At 37.3% G+C, this 24419-nt stretch overlaps 1 non-coding gene across 1 annotated transcript; it reads left to right on the top strand.

The window, feature by feature from the left end:
* Positions 1-1655: 1655 nt before the first annotated feature.
* LOC112793308 (small nucleolar RNA R71) lies at positions 1656-1763 on the top strand. Its single transcript, XR_003198006.1, has one exon. It is a non-coding gene; the product is annotated as a small nucleolar RNA R71 (small nucleolar RNA).
* The last annotated feature ends 22656 nt before the right edge of the window (positions 1764-24419 follow it).

Here is a 24419-nt window from a genome sequence, read left to right on the forward strand (position 1 = left end):
TCAGAGCATGGTTGGGGCCTCTCAACACCAAACTTAGAGTTTGGCTGTGGCCTCCCAACACCAAACTTAGAGTTTGAATGTGGAGGCTTTGTTTGACTCTGTATTGAGAGAATCTTTTCATGCTTCTTCTCCATGTGTACAGAAGGAGAACCTTGAGTTTTGAATACAAGGTAGTCCTCATTCAATTGAAGGACTAACTCTCCTCTGTCAACATCAATCACAACTTTTGCTGTGGCTAGGAAAGGTCTGCCAAGGATGATGGATTCATCCTCATCTTTCCCAATGTCTTGGATTATGAAATCAGCAGGGATGTAAAGGCCTTCAACCTTCACTAGCACATCCTCTACTAGTCCATAAGCCTTTTTCATGAATTTGTCAGCCATCTCTAGTGAGATTCTTGCAGCTTGAACTTCAAAGATTCCCAGTTTCTCCATGACAGAGAGGGGCATGAGGTTTATGCCTGGCCCCAGGTCACATAGGGCCTTCTCAAAGGTCATGGTGCCTATGGTACAAGGTATTAAGAACCTTCCGAGATCCTCTTTCTTTTGAGGTAATGTCTGCCTAATCAAGTTATTCAGTTCATTGGTGAGCAAGGGGGGTTCATCCACCCAAGTCACATTACCAAATAACTTGGCATTCAGCTTTATGATTGCTCTAAGGTACTTAGCAACTTTCTCTTCAGTAATATCTTCATCCTCATCAGAGGAGGAATAGTCATCAGAGCTCATGAATGGCAGAAGTAGGTTCAATAGAATCTCTATGGTCTCTAGATGAGTCTCAGATTCCTTAGGAACCTCAATTGGGAACTCCTTTTTGTCCAAAGGACGTCCCATGAGGTCTTCCTCACTAGGATTCACGTCATCCTCCTCCTTTCTAGGTTTGGCCACACTAAGTAAGGTTATGGCCTTGCACTCTCTTTTTGGATTCTCTTCTATATTGCTTGGGAGAGTACTAGGAGGAGTTTCAGTGACTCTTTTACTCAGCTGGCCCACTTGTGCCTCCAAGTTTCTAATGGAGGACATTGTTTCATTCATAAAACTTAGACTGGCCTTAGATAGATCATAGACTATATTTGCTAAGCTAGATGGATTCTGCTCAGAATTCTCTGTCTGTTGCTGAGAGGATGATGGAAAAGACTGTCCATTGCTAAACCTGTTTCTTCCACCATTATTATTGTTAAAGCCTTGTTGAGGCTTTTGTTGATCCTTCCATGAGAAATTTGGATGATTTCTCCATAAGGGATTATAGGTGTTTCCATAGGCTTCACCCATGTAATTCACCTCTGCCATTGCAGGGTTCTCAAGATCATAAGCTTCTTCTTCAGAAGACGCTTCTTTAGTACTGTTGAATGCATTTTGTAATCCATTCAGACTCTGAGAAATCATATTGACTTGCTGAGTCAACATTTTGTTCTGAGCCAATATGGCATTCAGAGCATCAATTTCAAGAACTTCCTTCCTCTGAGGCGTCCCATTACTCACATGATTTCTTTCAGAGGTGTACATGAACTGGTTATTTGTAACCATTTTAATGAGTTCCTGAGCTTCTGCAGGCATTTTTTCCAGGTGAATAGATCCACTTGCAGAATGATCCAATGACATCTTAGACAATTCAGACAGACCATCATAAAATATATCCAGGATGGTCCATTCTGAAAGCATGTCAGAAGGACACTTTTTGGTCAGTTGCTTATATCTCTCCCAAGCTTCATAGAGGGATTCACCTTCTTTCTGCCTGAAGGTTTGAACATCCACTCTAAGCTTGCTTAGCTTTTGATGAGGAAAGAACTTGGCTAAGAAAGCCGAGACCAGCTTATTCCAAGAGTTCAGGCTATCTCTAGGCTGAGAGTCCAACCATGTTCTAGCTCTGTCTCTTATAGCAAAAGGGAAAAGCATAAGCTTATAGACCTCGGGATCAACTCCTTGGTCTTAACAGTATCACAGATCTGCAAGAATTCAATTAAGAACTGAAAAGGATCTTCTGATGGAAGTCCATGAAACTTGTAATTTTGTTGCATCAGAGAAACTAATTGAGGCTTTAGCTCAAAATTGTTTGCTCCAATGGCAGTGATTGAGATGCTTCTTCCATGGAAGTTGGAATTTGGTGCAGTAAAGTCACTAAGCATCTTCCTTGCATTGTTGTTGGGTTCGGCCATTACTTCCTTTTCAAGATTCTTTGTAAGGTTTTCTCTGGATTGTTGTGCTTTAGCTTCTCTTAGCTTCTTTTTCAGAGTCCTTTCAGGTTCAGGATCTGCTTCAACAAGAATGTCCTTGTCCTTGCTCCTGCTCATATGAAAAAGAAGAGGACAGAAAAGAAGATGAATCCTCTATGTCACAGTATAGAGATTCCTTTATGTGAGTAGAAGAAGAAAAGAATAGAAGAATGATGTAGAGAGAAGAGATGAAGAATTCGAACACAGAGAGGGAGAGAGGGTTCGAATTATAAGAAGAAGAGAAGAGTGTTAGTGATTAAATAAATAAATAGAAGAAGATGAGAGAGAGAGTTTTCAAAAATAATTAAAAGGAAAAGGAAAATATTTTTGTTTTTATTTTTAAAATTTTGTTAGAATTTGAAAATTAAGAAAGGAAATAAAATTAAAAGTTAAAACAATTAGTTAAATAAAAAGATTTTTGAAAAAGAGGAAGGTGATTTTCGAATATTAGAGAGAGAAAAGTAGTTAGGTGATTTTGAAAAAGATATGAAATAGTAAAACAAACAAAAAGTCAATTAGTTAATTGAAAAAATTTGAAAATCAATTTTGAAAAGATAAGAAGTTAGAAAAGATTTTTGAAATCAAAATTAAAAAAAAAAGATATGATTGAAAAAGATTTGATTAAAAAAAAGATATGATTTAAAAAAGATATGACTGGAATTTCTTTTGAAAAAGATTTGAAAAGGAAAATAAAAAGATTTGATTTTTAAAATTAAAGTTGATGACTTAACTAACAAGAAACTAAAAGATATGATTTTAGAATTTTAAAGATTAAGTCTTTCTTAATAGGCAAGTCACAAACTTGAAATTTTTGAGTTAAAACATTAAATGTTAGTAATAATTTCTAAAATAGAAGATAAAATTAAGAAAAAGATTTTTGAAAATTAATTTTAAAGAATTTTCGAAAATAATAAAAGGAAAATGAAAAGATTTGATTTTGAAAAAGATTTTAAAAAGATAAATTTTTGAACTTGAAATCTTTACTTGACTAACAAGAAACAACTAATTTTAAAAAACTTTTACTAAGTCAACCCAAAGATTTCGAAATTTATGAGAAAAATAAAGGAAATATATTTTTTATTTTTAAATTTTTAATGAGGAGAGAGAAAAACACAAAAATGACTCAAAACATGAAAATTTTGGATCAAAACCAATAATGCATGCAAGAACACTATGAATGTCAAGATGAACACCAAGAACACTTTGAAGATCAATATGAACATCAAGACTTATTTTTGAAAAATTTTCAAGAAAAGAAAAATATGCAAGACACCAAACTTAGAAATTTTTAATGCTTAGACACTAACAAACTAAAAATCCATATGAAAAACAAGGTAAGACACAAAACAAGAAAATATGAAGATCAAAAAAGAAGACTCATTAAGAACAACTTGAAGATCATGAAGAATGCAATGCATGAATTTTCAAAAAATGCACAAATTTTAAAAACATGCAATTGACACAAAACTTAAAAATTGACACTAGACTCAAACAAGAAACACAAAATATTTTTTATTTTTATGATTTTATAAATTTTTTTGGATTTTTCGAAAATTATTTTTAGAAAAATGAAAACAAAAAAAATTTTTGAAAGATTTTTGAAAACTTTTTTTGAAAACAAAATAAAGGTTGAAATAAGAAGAAAATTACCTAATCTGAGCAACAAGATGAACCGTTAGTTATCCAAACTCGAACAATCCCCGGCAACGGTGCCAAAAACTTGGTGCACAAAATTGTGATCTCAATGGCGCCAACAACATGGTACGCACAACTGTAATCTCAACTCTTTTTCACAACTTCGCACAACTAACCAGCAAGTGCACTGGGTCGTCCAAGTAATAAATCTTACGTGAGAAAGGGTCGATCCCACGGAGATTATCGGCTTGAAGCAAGCTATAGTCACCTTGTAAATCCTAGTCAGGCGGATTGAAATGGTTATAGAGTTTTGATAATTAAAAGATAAATAAACATAAAGTAAAGATAGAGATACTTATGTAATTCATTGGTGGGAATTTCAGATAAGCGTATGGAGATGCGTTGTTCCTTCTGAATCTCTACTTTTCTATGGCCTTCATCCAATCCTTCATACTATTTTCCATGGCAAGCTGTATGTTAGGTGTCACCATTATCAATGGCTACTTCCCGTCTTCTCAGTGAAAATAGTCCTCTACGGTTTCTGTACGGCTAATCAACTGTCGGATTTCTCATCTCGGATGAAAAATACCATGCACAGATATCGTATGGCTAATCAGCTGTTGGTTCTCGATCGTGTAGAAATAGCATTTACTATCCTTTTACGTCTGTCACTACGCCCTACAGTCGCGAGTTTGAAGCTCGTCACAGTCATCCCATCCCAGATCCTACTCGGAATATCACAGACAAGGTTTAGACTTTCCGGATTTTAAGAATGCTGCCAATAGATTCTAGCCAATACCACAAAGATTTTAATCTTGGATTCAGATGCCCCATTGTCAGAGGGGAGTCGATGTGAATCGTTGATTAGAAACCCAAGAGATATACATTCAAACTTGTTTTCATGTAGAACGAAAGTGGTTGTCAATCACACGTTCATAAGTGAGAATGGTGATGAGTGTCACATAATCATCACCTTTATCATGTTCTTGTGTGCGAATGAATATCTTAAAATAAGAATAAGCATGAATTGAATAGAAGAATAATAGTACTTTGCATTAATACTCGAGGAACAGCAGAGCTCCACACCTTAATTTATGGTGTGTAAAAACTCCACCGTTGAAAATACATAAGTGATGAACATCCAGGCATGGCCGTTAGGCCAGCCCCCAATGTCTAAGGACTAAAAATGATCCAAAGATCCAAGTTGTATGATACAATAGTAAAAAGTTCTATTTATACTAAACTAGTTACTAGGGTTACAGAATTAAGTAAATGATGCAGAAATCCACTTTCGGGCCCACTTGGTGTGTGCTTGGGCTGAGCATTGAGGCTTTCACGTGTAGAGGCCTTCTGTGGAGTTAAACGCCAGTTTGTAACTTGTTTTTGGCGTTTAACTCTAGCTTGCAACTTGTTTTTGGCGTTTAACGCCAGATTAGAGCAGAAAGCTGGCGTTGAACGCCAGTTTGTGTCGACTAAACTCGGGTAAAGTATGGACTATTATATATTGCTGGAAAGCCCTGAATGTCTACTTTCCAACTAAATTCATAGCGTGCCATTTGGGTTTTTGTAGCTCCAAAAATTCTATTTTGAGTGCAGGGAAGTCAGAATCCAACAGCATCTACAGTCCTTCTTCAGCCTCTGAATCAGATTTTTGCTCGGGTCCCTCAATTTCAGCCAGAAATTACCTGAAATCACAGGAAAACACACAAACTCATAGTAAAGTCTAGAAATGTGAATTTTGCTTAAAAACTAATAAAAATATACTAAAAAGTGAATAAATCATACTAAAAACTACCTAAAAATAATGCCAAAAAGCGTATAAATTATCCGCTCATCACAACACCAAACTTAAATTGTTGCTTGTCTCCAAGCAACTGAAAACTAAATAGGATAAAAAAAAGAGAATATACAATAAATCTCACAATATCAATGAAACTTAGTCCCAATTAGATGAGTGGAGCTAGTAGCTTTTTGCTTTTGAACAGTTTTGGCATCTCACTTTATCCTTTGAAATTCATAATGATTGGCATCTATAGGAACTCAGAATTTCAGATAGTGTTATTGATTCTCCTAGTACAGTATGTTGATTCTTGAACACAGCTGCTTTATGAGTCTTGACCGTGGCCCTAAGCACTTTGTTTTCCAGTATTACCACCAGATACATAAATGCCAAAGACACATAACTGGGTGAACCGTTTCAGATTGTGACTTAGCTTTGCTAGAGTCCCCAGTTAAAGGTGTCCAGAGTTCTTAAGTACACTCTTTTTGCTTTGGATCTCGACTTTAACCACTCAGTCTCAAGCTTTTCACTTAGACCTTCATGACACAAGCACATGGTTAGGCACAGCTTGATTTAGCCGCTTAGGCCTGGATTTTATTTTCATGGGCCCTCCTATCCATTATGCTCAAAGCCTTGGATCCTCTTTACCCTTGCCTTTTGGTTTAAAGGGCTATTGGCTTTTTCTGCTTGCTTTTTCTTTTTCTTTCTTTTTCTTTTTTTTTCGCCATTTTTTTCTCGCTACTTTTTTCTTTTTCACTGCTTTTTCTTGCTTCAAGAATCAATTTCATGATTTTTCAAATTATCAATAACATTTCTCTTTGTTCATCATTCTTTCAAGAGCCAACAATTTTAACATTCATAAACTTCAATATAAAAAATATGCACTATTCAAGCATTCATTCAGAAAACAAAAAGTATTGCCACCACATCAAAATAATTAAACTAATTTCAAGATAAAATTTGAAATCCAAGTACTTCTTGTTCTTTTGTAATTAGGCACATTTTTTATTTAAGAGAGGTGAAGGATTCATGGAATTATTCATATCTTTATTACATAGACACTACGTACCAATGATCATGTAGTAAAGACACAAACATGGATAACACATAAAGCATCAAATTCGAAAAAAAAAGAAAAATAAGAACAAGGAAATCCAAGAACGGGTCCATCTTAGTGATGGCGGCTAGTTCTTCCTCTTGAAGATCCTATGGAGTGCTTGAGCTCCTCTATGTCTCTTCCTTGCCTTTGTTGCTCCATCCTTAGTGCTTTTGGTGCTCCTATCCTTAGTTGCTCCCAATAGTTGTGTGGAGGAAAATGTATCCCTTGAGGCATCTCAGGGATTTCTTGATGAGGGTCTTCCTCATGCTCTTGTTGAGGTCCATGAGTGGGCTTTCTTATTTGCTCTATCCTCTTTTTAGTGATGGGCTTGTCCTTTTCAATGAGGGTGTCTTCCTCTATGACAATTCCAGTTGAATTGCATATGGATCACCTTTTTCATGGCCACAACTTCAGAAGTGGTCTTGATGGATCTTTGAGATGAATCTCTCCATCTCCCATGACTCGGAGGTGGAAGCTTTTGCCTTCCCTTTCCTCTTTCTAGAGGTTTCTCCGGCCTTAGGTGCCATAAATGGTTATGGAAAAACAAAAAGCAATGCTTTTACCACACCAAACTTAAAAGGTTTGCTCGTCCTCTAGCAAAGGAAGAAAGAAAGAAGGGGAAAAAGAAGAAAAAGGAGGAGATGGAGGGTTGTGATGAGCGGATATTTTATACGCTTTTTGGAGGTAATTTCATGTAGTTTTTAGTATGTTTTAGTTAGTTTTTAGTATATTTTTATTAGTTTTTAGGCGAAATTCATATTTCTGGACTTTACTATGAGTTTGTGTATTTTTCTGTGATTTCAAGTATTTTCTGGCTGAAATTGAGGGATCTGTGCAAAAATCTGATTTAGGCTGAAAAAGGACTGCTGATGCTGTTGGATTCTGACCTCCCTGCACTCGGAATGCGTTTTTTGGAGTTACAGAAGTTCAATTGGCACGCTCTTAATTGGGTTGGAAATTAGACATCCAGGGCTTTCCAGAAATATATAATAGTTCATACTTTGCTTGAAGATAAATGACGTAAACTGGCATTTAACGCCAGTTCTATGTTTCATTCTGGCGTTAAACGCCAGAAACAGGTTACCAGTTGGAGTTAAACGCCCAAAACAGGTTACAACCTGTTGTTTAACTCCAGAAATAGCCCATGCACGTGAAAAGCTCAAGTCTCAGTCCCAGCACACACCAAGTGTGCCCCAGAAGTGGAATTCTGCACTATCTATCTTAGTTTACTCATTTTCTGTAAACCTAGGTTACTAGTTTAATATTTAAACAACTTTTAGAGATTTATTTTGTACCTCATGACATTTTAGATCTGAACTTTGTACTCTTTGACGGCATGAGTCTCCAAACTCTATTGTTGGGGGTGAGGAGCTCTGCTGTGTCTCGATGAACTAATGCAAGTACTTTTGTTTTCCATTCAAACACGCTTGTTTCTATCTAAGATATTTATTCGTACTTAACCATGATGAATGTGATGATCCGTGACACTCATCACCATTCTCAATCTATGAACGCGTGCCTGACAACCACCTCTGTTCTATCTTCGATTGAATGAGTATCTCTTGGATTCTTTAATCAGAATATTCGTGGTATAAGCTAGAATCCATTGGCAGCATTCTTGAGAATCCGAAAAGTCTAAACCTTGTCTGTGATATTCCGAGTAGGATTTAGGGATTGAATGACTATGATGAGCTTCAAACTCACAAGGGTTGGGCATAGTGGCAGACGCAAAAGGATCAATGGATCCTATTCCAGCATGAGTGAGAACCGACAGATGATTAGCCGTGCGGTGACAGCACACCTGGACTATTTTCACCGAGAGGAAGGATGGTTGCCATTGACAATGGTGATCCACCAACACACAGCTTGCCATAGAAGGAACCTTGCGTGCGTGAAAAAGATGACAGTAGGAAAGCAGAGATTCAGAAGACAAAGCATCTCCAAAACTCCAACACATTCTCTATTACTGCGTAACAAATACTCATTTCATGCTCATTCACTTTTTACAATTGAAACTAAAGAACCCTATTGGTATCCTGACTAAGAATAATAAGATAACCATAGCTTGCTTCAAGACGGTAATCTTCGTGGGATCGACCCTTACTCACGTAAGGTATTACTTGGACGACCCAGTACACTTGCTGGTTAGTTGTGCGGAATTACATAGTGTGAATGTAATTTTTGGGCAACAAGTTTTTGGCACCGTTGCCGGAGATTGTTTGAGTTTGAACAACTGACGATGAATCTTGTTGCTTAGATTAGGAAAATTTTGCCTTTTGGGTCAAGAGTCTTTTATTTTCTTCTCAAAAAATTTTCAAAAATATTATTTTTCTTTATTAATTTTTAGCTTTTATGTGAGTTTAGTGTCATGTTTTAAGTTTGGTGTCAATTGCATGCTTTTCTTTGTCTTTCAATTTTCTAATTGCATGTTCTTTGTTCATCTTTGACCTTCAAGTTGTTCTTGTCTATTTTCCTTGTTTGATCTTTAGTTTGTCTTGTTTTGTGTCTTTTCTTGTTTTTCTTGTACTTTTTCAAAATATTAGTTTTCAAAAAAAATTTATTTATTAAAAATACCTTTTTAAAACACGTTACATTTATAGCTCAATTGGCTAGAGCATTGTGTTTGTGTTCTTGGTAATTGGGTATCTCCCTTTTAAAACATTTTCAAAAATAATTTTTCTTTAATTAAATCTTGTGCCAAAATTTAAGTTTGGTGTTCTCTTATTAATTTTTCTTTAGTTTTCGAAAATTTTATTTTGGTTTTCTAAAATTTTAAGTTTGGTGTTCTATCTTTTGTTCTTGTGAGTCTTCAAGGTGTTCTTGAGTCTTCTTTGTGTTTTGATCTTAAAATTTTTAAGTTTGGTGTGCCTTGGTGTTTTCCTTCCAAAATTTTTGAAAACAAGGAGCATTGGATTTAAAAATTTTAAGTCTTGTGTCTTTTGTGTGTTTTTCTCTTTCATAATAAAATTCAAAAATAAAAAATTATCTTTTCTAACTATTTTTAAGCAATTATTTCGAAATTTTTTCATAAAAATTCAGATTTCAATTTCAAAATTTTTCAAATCTTATCCTTTTAAGATTTTTAAAAATCATTTCTTTTTCAAAAATATCCTAACCACTTTCTCTCTCTTCACTTTTTCGAAAATCTTCATAAAACATTTTCAAATTTTTTTTATTTTTATTTTAGTTTTTATTTTATTTTATTTTATTATTTCAAAAAATTTCTCTTTTACAATAAAATAAATCCATGTCATCTCCCTTTCTCCATCATGGACCTAAATGGAAATGAACAGTCCAGAAGGACTCTAGGGTCATATGCTAACCCCACTACTGCTTCATATGGGAGTAGTATCTGTATATCCTCCATCGGAGTCAGTAGTTTTGAGTTGAATCCTCAGCTCATTATCATGGCGCAGCAAAGTTGCCAGTATTCCAGTCTTCCACAGGAAGAGCCTATAGAGTTTCTGGCATAGTTTTTACAAATTGCTGACACGGTACATGATAAGGAAGTAGATCAGGATGTCTACAAATTATTACTGTTTCTATTTGCTGTAAAAGACCAAGCTAAGAGGTGGTTAAATAACCAACCTAAGGCTAGCATAAGGACATGGAAACAGCTGTCAGAAAAATTTCTGAATCAATACTTCCCTCCAAAATGGATGACACAGCTAAGGCTAAACATCCAAGGCTTTAAACAAGGAGATAATGAATCTCTTTATGATGACTGGGAGAGATACAGAGAGATGCTAAAAAAATGCCCCTCTGAAATGTTTTCAGAGTGGGTGCAGTTAGACATCTTCTATTATGGGCTTACAGAGAAAGCTCAGATGTCTTTGGACCACTCAGCTGGTGGATCTATACACATGAGAAAGACAATTGAAGAAGCTCAAGAGCTCATTGATACAGTTGCCAGAAATCAGCATCTGTACCTAAGTAGTGAACCTTCTATGAAAGAAGAGGCTAAAACAGTAACTGCTGAACTCAGTCCTGCAGAACAAGTTACTGAATTCAATCAGCAATTAGATTTTCTAACAAAATAGCTAGCCAAATTCAAGGAGATACTACAAGACACAAGAATGGCTAATATGAATATAGAAGTGCAGTTGAAGCAAACAGAACAGCAGTTATCAAAACAAATAACAGAAGAGTGCCAAGCAGTTCAATTAAGAAGTGGGAAAACATTAAATACCTCACTTCAAGGCAGCAGGAAGCCAAGAAATAAACAAACTGCTACCCAAAATCCCGCTGAGGACAGTAAGAGCCCAGAGAGGAATAATTATGGCGCTCAAACGCCAGAAAAGGGTGGAGAGCTGGCATTAAACGCCCAACCCTCCTAAACCCAGCTTAAACCATTACCACCATCCCTGAAATATTCATTTCTGGGAGAAGGTGACACTTTTCCTGTAATTACAAGCTCTACCTTAGAGCCACAGGAAGAGGAAGCACTAATTCAAGTGCTGAGGACACACAAGACAGCTCTTGGGTGGTCCATCAGTGATCTTAAGGGCATTAGTCCAGCCAGATGCATGCACAAGATCTTATTGGAAGATGACGCTAAGCCAGTGGTTTAACCATAGAGGCGGCTAAATCCAGCCATGAAAGAGGTGGTGCAGAAGGAGGTCACTAAATTACTAGAGGCTGGGATTATTTATCCTATTTCTGATAGCCCCTGGGTGAGCCTTGTCCAAGTCGTCCCTAAGAAGGGTGGCATGACAGTGGTTCATAATAAAAAAAATGAACTAGTTCCTACAAGAACAGTTATAGGATGGTGTATGTGTATTGATTACAGAAGGCTCAATACAGCTACCAGAAAGGATCATTTTCCTTTATCATTCATAGACCAGATGCTAGAAAGACTAGCAGGTCATGATTACTACTGCTTTCTGGATGGATATTCAGGTTATAATCAAATTGCAGTAGATCCCCAGGATCAAGAGAAAACAACATTCACATGTCCATCCGGAGTATTTGCATATAGAAGGATGCCATTTGGTCTGTGCAATGCACCTGCAACCTTTCAAAGGTGCATGCTCTCTATTTTCTCTGATATGGTGGAAAAATTTTTGGAAGTCTTCATGGATGAATTTTTAGTATTTAGAGACTTATTCAGCTCCTGTCTTAACCATCTAGCACTTGTTCTAAAGAAGTACCAAGAGACAAACCTGGTTTTAAACTGGGAGAAATGTCACTTTATGGTGACTGAAGGAATTGTCCTTGGGCACAAAATTTCGAACAAGGGAATAGAGGTGGATCAAGCTAAGGTAGAGGTAATTGAAAAATTACAACCACCTGTCAATATAAAGGCAATCAGAAGCTTTCTGGGGCATGCAGGATTTTATAGGAGGTTTATAAAAGATTTTTTAAAAATTGCAAAACCTCTGAGTAATCTGCTAGCCGCTGACACACCATTTATCTTTGATAAGGAGTGTTTGCAAGCGTTTAAGACTCTGAAAGCTAAGCTGGTCACATCACTAGTCATCTCTGCACCAGACTGGACATTACCATTTGAACTAATGTGTGATGCCAGTAACCATGCCATTGGTGCAGTATCGAGACAAAGGCATGACAAGCTTCTGCACGTCATTTATTATGCCAGTCGTGTTTTAAATGACGCACAGAAGAACTACACAACCACAGAAAAAGAGTTACTTGCAGTGGTTTACGCCATTGACAAGTTTAGATCTTATTTAGTAGGATCAAAAGTGATTGCGTACACTGACCATGCTGCTCTTAAATATCTACTCATAAAGTAGGATTCAAAACCCAGACTCATAAGATGGGTGTTGCTTCTGCAAGAGTTTGATATAGAAATAAGAGACAGAAAAGGAACAGAGAACCAAGTAGCAGATCACCTGTCCCGAATAGAACCAGTAGAAGGGGCATCCCTCCCTCTTACTGAGATCTCTGAAAACTTTTCGGATGAGCAACTCTTTGCCATCCAGGAAGTACCATGGTTTGCAGACATTGCAAACTACAAGGCTGTGAGATTCATACCCAAAGAGTATAGTAGGCAGCAATCAAAGAAATTGATTTTAGATGCAAAGTACTATCTTTGGGATGAACCATATCTCTTCAAGAGATGTGCAGACAGAGTAATCCGTAGATGTGTGCCTAAAGAAGAAGCACAGAAGATCCTCTGGCATTGCCATGGATCACAGTATAGAGGACATTTTGGAAGTGAGCGAACAGCCACAAGAGTCCTCCAATGTGGCTTCTACTGGCCTACTCTCTATAAAGACTCCTGAGAGTTTATACGTAATTGTGACAGTTGCCAAAGATCTGGCAATCTGCCTCACGGTTATGCCATGCCTTAACAAGGGATATTGGAGATTAAGTTGTTTGATGTATGGGGTATTGACTTCATGGGGCCTTTCCCACCATCATACTCAAACACTTATATTCTGGTGGCAGTAGATTATGTATCCAAATGGGTGGAGGCTATTGCAACATCAACTAATGATACTAAGACAGTGCTGAAATTCCTCTAGAAACACATCTTCAGCAGATTTGGTGTCCCTAAAGTACTAATCAGTGATGGGGGCACTCATTTCTACAATAAACAGCTTTACTCTGCTATGGTTCGATATGGAGTTAGCCAAAGGGTGGCAACTCCATATCATCCACAGACAAATGGGTAAACTGAAATCTCTAATAGAGAACTTAAAAGAATCTTGGAACAAACTGTGATCAACCATAGAAGGGATTGGGCAAGAAGCTTGGATGATGCTCTATGGGCATACAGAACAGCATTCAAGACTCCTATAGGGACCTCTCCATACCAGCTCGTGTATGGAAAAGCGTGTCACTTGCCAGTGGAACTGGAACACAAGGCCTACTAGGCAACCAGATTCCTAAACCTTGATGCCAAGTTAGCTGGAGAAAAATGATTGCTCCAATTAAATAAGCTAGAGGAATTCAGACTCAATGCTTTCAAAAATGCAAAAATTTATAAAGAGAAAGCAAAAAGATGGCATGATAAGAAGCTGTCATCCAGAGTCTTTGAGCCAGGGCAGAAAGTTCTGCTATTTAACTCTAGGCTCAGATTATTCCCCAGAAAGTTGAAATCCCAGTGGAGAGGACCATATGTGATTACAGGTGTGTCACCATATGGATATGTAGAGCTTCAGGATAATGACTCTAACAAAAAATTCATTATTAATAGATAGAGAGTCAAACATTATCTTGAAAGCAAATTTGAGCAAGAATGCTCAAAATGGAGACTTGATTAAAGCTCAGTAATAGTCCAGCTAAAGACAATAAAGAAGCACATGCTGGGAGGCAACCCAGCCATTAACAAAGCTTATTTGTTAATTAAATGATAATTTTACATGTTCATATTAATTATCTTCAAGGTAAAATAGCGATTGCATGAGTTCACAGAGTTACAGAAGGATTCAGAGGATAAAACAGCAAAAAGAAGCTCACTAGTGCAAAAAAACCAGTAAGAGCTGTTTTGGGCATTAAACGCCCAAAAGAAGCATCTACTGGGCGTTTAACGCCAGTAGAGATAGCCATCTGGGCGTTAAACGCCAGAAAGAAGCAGCTTCTAGGTGTTTAACGCCAGATTTACAGCGTCCTGGGCGATAAGAAAAACGCCTAGTGATAAAGGAGTTTCTGGCGTTTAACGCCAACTAGAAGCAACAGCTGGGCGTTAAACGCCCAGACCAAGCACCAACTGGGCGTTAAACGCCCAAAACATGTAGCAATTGGGCGTTTAACGCCAGGATTATGGAAGGGAGGAAGTTTTTGTTCCCAACTTGATTTTTTTCAAATTTTCATGTTTCCATCCATAATTTCTTGCATAAACACATTACAAATCTTAATTTTTCAAATCCTTTTTCAAAGATATCAAATGTATCTTAATTCTAAACATAAATCTTTTTCAAATCCTCTTCAACTTCTTTTCAAATCTTTTTCAAAACTCAATTATCTTTTTTAGTTCTTTTCAAATCTTTTTAAATTCTTCTCAAATCTTTTTTTTAAACTCATCATATCTTCTTTTCAAAATTCAGATTTATCTTTTTCAAATATCTTTCATATCTTTTAAATTTTAAAAGTGCATCTTTTTCCTATCATACTTATCTTTTACAAATCATATCTTCTATCATATCTTCTTCAAAATTTTCGAAAACCCACCCCCTTCCCTTTAAATCCACGTTCGGCTCCCTCCTCTCCTCCACAATTCAAACTTGGCTCTCCCTCTATCCCTCTCCTTTCCTTTCTTTTGCTTGAGGACAAGCAAACCTCTAAGTTTGGTGTGTTTATTCGTGATCACTAAACCAATACCCACTAAGATCATGGCTCCTAAGGGAAAACAAACCACTTCAAGAGGCAAGAAAGAGAATATTCCAAAACCACTTTGGAATCAAGGGAAGTTCTTAACCAAAGAACATTCAGACCATTACTACAAAATAATGGGTCTAAGGTCAGTGATCCCGGAAGTTAAATTCGATCTGAAAGAAGACGAATATCCGGAGATCCAAGAGCAAATTAGAAACAGGAGTTGGAAATCCTAGCTAATCCTGAAACAAAGGTGGGAAGAAACATGGTTCAGGAATTCTATTCTAATCTGTGGCAAATAGACAGGCAGAGAATAGCTGGAACTGCCTTCTATGACTATCGAACTCTGGTCAGAGGGAAGATTGTTCACCTCCATCCTGACAAAATAAGAGAGATCTTCAAGCTGCCTCAACTACAAGATGACCCAGACTCCTTTAATAGGAGAATGATGAGAACAAATAAGGGCTTGGATGAAATTTTAGAGGACATATGCCTCCCTGGAACCAAGTGACAACCAACACAAAGGGTGTCCCAAACCAACTCAAGAGAGAAGATCTCAAACCAGTCGCCAGAGGCTGGCTGGACTTCATTGGGCGTTCTATACTGCCCACTAGCAACTACTCTAAAGTCACCATCAAAAGAGCAGTAATGATCCATTGCATTATGTTGGGAAAAGAAGTGGAAGTTCATCAGCTGATTTCTTGTGAACTTTACACAATTGCAAACAAGAACTCCAAAAATGCCAAATTGGCTTATCCAAGCTTAATCTCTATGCTATGTAAAGATGCTGGGGTAAAGATGGGAGTAAATGAGTATATCTCAGTTGAGCAACCAATCACCAAAAAGTCAATGGAAGGACAACAAGTGCAGGACGACCCCATCAAGAGGAAAGCCCAGGAGTTCCTCCCAGAAATCCCTCAAATTGAATACTGGGAGTGATAAACCACTATTTTATGGTTTGTCTTATGCTTAATTGAGTGGATTTTATCAATCTTTCATACACTTATTCATACTAAATGCATGGGTTTACATTCTCCTTCCTGATTTTGTGCTATGATTGAAAACATGCTTCTTTGGCCTTATATTTGCTAATATTAATCCTCTCTTATTACCATTAGATGCCGTGATATGTGTGCTAAGTTATTTCAGGGATTACCGGGCATGAATGGCTCAGAGGATGGAAAGGAAGCATGCAAACGTGGAAGGAATACAAGAAGTTGAAGAAACTGCTAAGCTGTCCAGCCTGACCTCTTCGCACTCAAATGGTCATAACTTGAGCTACAGAGATCCAAATGATGTGGTTTCAGTTGTGTTGGAAAGCTAACATCCCACCATGGTATGATCGTTCCTTTTTCAGATTAAATTTTAGTCTGTTTTTGAGTTTTGATTGAACCTGAAATTTTGCATAACATTCATTGTATTCTGCATACTGCATTAAAAAAAAGAAGAAATTGCACGCGACGTGCCAGCATCGCCGATGTGTCCGCGTCATAGGTGTATTGAGAAGAAAACAAAATTGAACAGAGAGTCACGCGAGAGCGTGGCTGGAGGCGTGCCTTTGGCACAAATTGATCCACGCGACCGCGTCATTGACGTGTCCACGTCATGTGGGAAAAATGCCTCCCACGCGTCCGCGTCACCCACGCGAACGCGTGCCCTGAAATCGACGTAAAAAGGGTGTATGGCCGAAAGTTGAGCTAGAATTGGGCTGGACTCGTGCTAGAAGCACAAGCCCTGCCACGCGTACGCGTGCCCCACGCGTCCGCGTCTCTTTCAAATTTAGGCCATCCACGCGATCGCGTCAACCACGCGACCGCGTCACCCCAGATTTTTGGCAAAAATGCATTTAAACAGAGAGTTGTACGTACGCGAGGCTACTCTCGCGCCACTAGCACAAATCAAGTCACGCGTCCGCGTGCCCCACGCGTCCGTGTCACTTGAATTTAACACACCCCACGCGATCGCGTGCACCACGCGTCCGCGTCATATGCGACGCACAACTTATCCAGACCAGCGCCAATTATCTTATCTTTTCTTTTCTAATCCTAATTTCTTCTATCTTTTCTTCTTTCTTCCTCCTTTCTTACTTTCTTTTTTCTTTTCCATTGGTGTTAAATTTTCTTATTCAACTGTTGTATCTTTTCTGATATTATCTTGGTGCTTAGTGACTTGTTTTATTCTTGTTAGGTAATATTAATTAAATCAATGCCTATCTTTTATACCTGTATTACTTTTGCATTGACATGAATTTATATTATCTTTCTTTACCCACTCTCTTCCCCATTGTTGCAAATTTTTGCACTCTTGATTTGCCATGTGCTTGTACTGTTTTCTCACTTGCATGTTGTAGCTACCGTGTAATTGAGACCATCATTATTTGGCATTAACACCCATATTTTATTTATTTTCTTATCTTTATTTCTGGGTTACTTTTCTTCCCTTTTTTTTTCAGGATGGCCACCCGGAAGGGAACCGGAAGACGTTTACAAGGGGAGACAAACAAGTCCATCTGCACAATCCTGGGAGAAAAGCATCAGTTGGAGCAGCCCGTCCACTTATACATCTTAGCATGCACCGAGGATGGTGCAATCTTTAAGTGTAAGGAGGTCAATACCAATCTCCATGGGTTTGTTATTTTCTGACTCAACACCAATGTTTAAACTTCTCTGTAGTTAGTTCTTGCATTTTCATGTTTGATTGCATTATAGTTAGATTTTGTGCATATTTTACCACCACTTGGTTGAAGTAATACATTTCTTTTCAAGACTTTATTTTATAATATTTTACTAATTTAAATAAAAAATTAAAATTTTCTATGTGTTAAATTTGTTTGAAGTTGTATTTGGAACATGGTTTTTAAGCCAAAGAACACACAACCTGTGAGATTTGAGCTTATTCTTGTGTGTTTTCTTCTCTATGATTGCAATCGTTGCTTTGTTCCATTCTATATGTCCATTATTTAGTGTATGTATATGCTTGCATATGATTGAGGCCATATTTGATTATTAACTCACTTATCCCAAATAAAGCCTATCCTTTTATGTCACCCTTGTTAACCACCTTGAACTTTTTACTCCCCTCTTGTTTTATAACCACATTACTAGCCTTAAGCAGAAAAACAAATTAAAAATTCCCAAGTTGAATTCTTGGTTAGCTTAAGATAGATATTGTGTATAATTTAAGTGTGGGGAATTTTATGGGAACATAGGATGATAGAAAAAAGTAGGGAATTGAATTGAATAAGTTATTTGAAAATTTGGAAAGCATGCTCATGTGAAATCAAAATAATTAAATTACCATGTGCATTGATAAGAAAATAAAAAAATAAATAAATAAAAATAAAAATAAAAAAATTTATTAAGTAATTAAATAAGGGGATAGAAAAAAATATATATTACCCCAAATGCAAAATAAAAAGAATCAATACACATGGGACAAAACTCAAAAACAAGTTTGATACATGAGCGTGTAATACAAAAGTGGGAAAAATTTGGGTAGCTAGGTAAAGCATTTTAAATTATATAAAGTGTGTATGTTAGGTGAGATCTTAGACTAATCAAGGATTCACTTTGTTAGCTCACTTAGCCTTATACATATATCCCCACCATTACCTTAGCCCCATTACAACCTTGAAAAGACCTCATGATATTTGCATTGGTACATTAAATATTTGTTGATTGGTTAGATAAAGAACAAAGTTTAGAAAGCATGATTAGAGAAGAATAGAGTGATTACCCTATACACTAGAGAGAGTAGAGTGAGACATACACTACCAGTGAGGGTTCAATGCTTGATTCTATGTTCCCTGCTTTCATGAGCTATCTTCTTACAAGTTTACTTGTTTTCACTGTATGATTTGAATTAGTAGAATTTGAATTATTTTTGTCTTGGAGAACTTATTTACTTTTAACCAAGTAGGTAGAAACATCTTTGCATGTAGTTGCATTCATATAGATAGGTTGCATTTCATACATTCTATCATTCCTCTTTACTCCTTGATAGCTTCTCTTGAGCTTAGCATGAGGACATGCTAATGTTTAAGTGTGGGGAGGTTGATAAACTACTATTTTATGGTTTGTCTTGTGCTTAATTGAGTGGATTTTATCAATCTTTCATACACTTATTCATACTAAATGCATGGGTTTACATTCTCCTTCCTGATTTTGTGCTATGATTGAAAACATGCTTCTTTGGCCTTATATTTGCTAATATTAATCCTCTCTTATTACCATTAGATGTCGTGATATGTGTGCTAAGTTATTTCAGGGATTACCGGGCATGAATGGCTCAGAGGATGGAAAGGAAGCATGCAAACGTGGAAGGAATACAAGAAGTTGAAGAAACTGCTAAGCTGTCCAACCTGACCTCTTCGCACTCAAACAGTCATAAATTGAGCTACAGAGGTCCAAATGATGCGTTTCTAGTTGCATTGGAAATCTAACATCCGGAGCTTCGCAATGATAGATAATTTGTCATAGCTGCCTCGAAGTTAGGCGATGCGGATGCGTGGATGACGCGCACGCGTCGCAGCTGCGAATCTCAATCCACGCAAACGCGTGGACGACGCCTCCGCGTCACCTTGCCGCGACCTGTACGAACCAGAAAGTGCTGTGAGTGATTTTTAGGCTGTTTTTGACCCAGTTCTCGGCCCAGAAAACACAGATTAGAGGCTGGGAGTGGAGCAGAATCATTCATTCAATCAGAACACACTTTTCATAAATTTAGATGTAGTTTTTAGAGCGAGAGGTTCTCTCCTCTCTCTTAGGATTTAGGATTAGGATTTCTATTAAGATTAGGATTGTTTCTTCATACCAGGTTCAATAATTTATGTTTCTCTTCTATTTTTGTTTACTCTGAAGCTTTTATTCGTGTTTGATTTATGTTGCCCAATTGGCTTATGAATATTGTCCATGTTAGAATTGACATCTTCATTCAATATAATTTGAGGTATTCCGGATATTTATGATTTCAATTTAGATTTTTATATTCTTGGCTTTAATTGATTAATTGGTAACTCTTGAGTTGTCAAACTCATTGTCGACTAAAAATTGGAATTCTTCAAGAATTAACTCGAGTTCCAATAACTCTAGCCTTTTCCAAGGAAAGACTAGGACCTGAGGAACCAAACTTATTCCATCCACTTGACTTACCTTCATTGTTAGAGGTTAACTTAGTGGGAGAAAAATCAAATTCTCATCACAATTGATAAGGATAACTGGGATAAGACTTCCAGTTTTCATACCTTGCCAAGAGTTTTATTAGTTATTAATTTATTAATTCTTGCAATCTATTTCTCTTGCTTAAAACCTTTTTCAAACCCAAACACTGTTTTTCCATAACCAATAATAAATCATACTTCCCTGCAATTCCTTGAGAAGACGATCCGAGGTTTGAATACTTCGGTTTATAAATTTATTAGGTTTTGTTACTTGTGACAACCAAAACGTTTGTACGAAGGGATTTTCTGTTGGTTTAGAATCTATACTCACAACGCGACTATATTCTTACAAAATTCTTTACTAGCAAAAATCCTAACGTCAGGGAGCGTCTTGAAGCATCTGTCACCAAGTTGCAAGAAGCTATGGACCAACTAAAGGAAGAACAACAAAATCAAAGTAGCATGCTTTGTAAACTGCTTGGGGAATAAGAAGAGCAAAGGCGTGAACTTAAGAAACTAAAGCATCAGAAGTTATCTCTTGAAGGGCCAAACACCCCACAGATTAAAGGAGCATCCACCTCCCAAAATAAAGGTTGCTGAGTCCTAATCTTAGTCTTAACTCTGTGATAATTGTTCTTATTAGGAATTTACCTTAGAAGTTATATATGAGTAGTAGTAATTAGTATCTCTATTTTAATTTTATCTCCAATTAAGCTATAACTTATTTTTCTCATCATCATCAAACATGAATAAAATAGCAGATATTTAGAATAAAGAGGCAATATTTTTTCGAGTTTTTAATAAGAAAAATTCTAATTATTTATATGTGGTGGCAATACTTTTTGTCTTCTGAATGAATGCCTGAATAGTGCATATTTTTTATATTGAATTTTATGAATGTTAAAATTGTTGGCTCTTGAAAGAATGATGAACAAGAGAAATATTATTGATGATCTGAAAAATCATGAAATTGATTCTTGAAGCAAGAAAAAGCAGTGAAAAAAAAAAGAGAAGGAGCAGTAGAAAAAGCCAATAGCCCTTTAAACCAAAAGGCAAGGGCAAAAAGGATCCAAGGCTTTGAGCATCAATAGAAAGGAGGGCCTAAAGGAATAAAATCCTGGCCTAAGCGGCTAAATCAAGCTGTCCCTAACCATGTGCTTGTGTCATGAAGGTCCAGGTAAAAAGCTTGAGACTGAGTGGTTAAAGTCGTGATCCAAAGCAAAAGAGTGCGCTTAAGAACTCTGGACACCTCTAATTGGGGACTTTAGCAAAGCTAAGTCACAATCTGAAAAGGTTCACCCAATTATGTGTCTGTGGCATTTATGTATCCGGTGGTAATACTGGAAAACAAAGTGCTTAGGGCCACGGCAAGACACATAAAGTAGCTGTGTTCAAGAATCAACATGCTAAACTAGGAGAATCAATAATATTAATCTGAATTCTGAGTTTCTATGGATGCGAATCATTCTGAATTTCAAAGGATAAAGTGAGATGCCCAAACTGTTCAGAGGCAAAAAGCTACTAGCCCCGCTCATCTAATTAGAATCTGAGCTTCACTTAAAACTCTGAGATATTATTGCTTCTTGATTTCTTTTTACCTTATTTTATTTATCTAGTTGCTTCGGGACAAGCAACAGTTTAAGTTTGGTGTTGTGATGAGCGGATATTTTATACGCTTTTTGGGGGTAATTTCATGTAGTTTTTAGTATATTTTAGTTAGTTTTTAGTATATTTTTATTAGTTTTTAGGCAAAATTCATATTTCTAGACTTTACTATGAGTTTGTGTGTTTTTCTGTGATTTCAGGTATTTTTTGTTGAAATTGAGGGATCTGAGCAAAAATATGATTTAGGCTGAAAAAGGACTACTGATGTTGTTGGATTCTGACCTCCCTGCACTCAAAATGGATTTTTTGGAGCTACAGGAGTCCAATTGGTGCGCTCTCAATTGGGTTGGAAAGTATACATCTAGAGCTTTCCATCAATATATAATAGTCCATACTTTGCTCGAAGATAAATGACATAAACTGGCGTTTAACGCCAGTTCCATGTTCCATTCTGGCGTTAAACGCCAGAAACAGGTTACCAGTTGGAGTTAAACGCCGAAAATAGGTTACAACCTGTTGTTTAACTCCAGAAACAGCCCATGCACGTGAAAAGCTCAAGTCTTAGCCCCAGCACACACCAAGTGGACCCCAGAAGTGGAATTCTGCACTATCTATCTTAGTTTACTCATTTTCTGTAAACCTAGGTTACTAGTTTAGTATTTAAGCATCTTTTAGAGATTTATTTTGTACCTCATGACATTTTAGATCTGAACTTTGTACTCTTTGATGGCATGAGTCTCTAAACTCCATTTTTGGGGGTGAGGAGCTCTGCTGTGTCTCGATGAACTAATGCAAGTACTTCTGTTTTCCATTCAAACACGCTTGTTTGTATCTAAGATATTTATTCGTACTTAACTATGATGAATGTGATGATCCGTGAGACTCATCACCATTCTTAATCTATGAATGCGTGCCTAACAACCACCTCCGTTCTACCTTCGATTGAATGAGTTTCTCTTGGATTCTTTAATTAGAATCTTCGTGGTATAAGCTAGAATCCATTGGTAGCATTCTTGAGAATCCGGAAAGTCTAAACCTTGTCTGTGGTATTCCGAGTAGGATTCAGGGATTGAATGACTGTGATGAGCTTCAAACTCACAAGGGTTGGGCGTAGTGACAGACGCAAAAGGATCAATGGATCATATTCCAGCATGAGTGAGAATCGACAGATGATTAGCCGTGCGGTGACAGCGCACCTGGACCATTTTCATTGAGAGGATGGATGGTAGCCATTAACAAAGGTGATCCACCAACACACAGCTTGCCATAGATGGAACCTTGTATGCGTGAAGAAGATGACAGTAGGAAAGTAGAGATTTAGAAGACAAAGCATCTCCAAAACTCCAACACATTGTCCATTACTGCGTAACAAATACTCATTTCATGCTCTTTCACTTTTTAAAATTGAAACTAAAGAACCCTATTGATATCATGACTAAGAATAATAAGATAACCATAGCTTGCTTCAAGCCGGCATTCTCTGTGGGATCAACCCTTACTCACGTAAGTTATTATTTGGACGACCCAGTGCACTTGCTGGTTAGTTGTGTGGAATTACATAGTGTGAATGTAATTTTCGGGCACCAGGTGGTATGTGGTTCGGCCAAGAGGGTAGGAGAGTGTTTGGGGAAGAGATATGGAGGTCATTGGTGAAGAGAATATAGGGAAGAGGATAGGATTTGATTAGTGAGTGGTGTTTTGGATAGAGTGTTATAGAGATGTGTGAGGGGAAGAGAGAGAAGTGGGGTAGGTGGGGATCCTGTGGGGTCCACAGATCCTGAGGAGTCAAGAACTTTACATCACTGCTCTATTTAGGCGTGTGATAAACCACTATTTTATGGTTTATATTGTGTTTAATTGTGTGGTTTTATCATGATCCTTACCCACTTATTCATTAATTTAGCATGCATTTATATTTCCTTCCTGAAATTATTACATGGTTAGAAACTACTTCCTAGAGACTTTTTAATTATGCATTTTATTTCTCCTTTATCCCATTCGATGTCGTGATCTGTGTGTTAAGTGTTTCAGGCTTTATAGGGCATAGATGAGTTGGAGATTGGAAAGGAAGCTAGCAAAAATGGAAGGAACACAAGAAATTGAAGAGATAATCAGCGAGAAGTGACACGGCCGCATGGCTCACGCATTCGCGCAAAAGAGGAGAAATCGCAGTGACGCGGCCGCATGGCTCACGCGACCGCGCGAAATGGAAAAGCACAAGTGACATGGAGGCGTGGACGACGCGAACGCGTGGCAGGGAAAAACGCGAATGACGCGTCCGCATGGATGACGTGATCGCATGACATGCGCGATCTGCATAATCTGCAGATTCCACTGGGGGCGATTTTGGGCCCCGTTTTGACCCAGTTCTCGGCCCAGAACAGTAGACTAGAGCCAGAGAACATGCAGAAACCAGAGAGAACATTCATTCTACACAGTTTTAGTTTTAGATCTAGTTTTTACTCCTCTTCTAGGTTTTTCTCTCTACACATTCATAGTCTTTAGGATTTGATTTTTCTACCACTTTTTACATTGGGATACTGAGAAGAGTTATTACCTCATCAAGACTTCGTCATTCTAGTTCGTTTTCTTAACTTGGCTTTACTCTTCTATGTCCTTTGCTTTGTTAATTTTACCATTGGAATATTAT

The sequence above is a fragment of the Arachis hypogaea genome, chromosome 3 (assembly GCF_003086295.3).
Source record: "Arachis hypogaea cultivar Tifrunner chromosome 3, arahy.Tifrunner.gnm2.J5K5, whole genome shotgun sequence".
Lineage (NCBI taxonomy): Eukaryota > Viridiplantae > Streptophyta > Magnoliopsida > Fabales > Fabaceae > Arachis > Arachis hypogaea.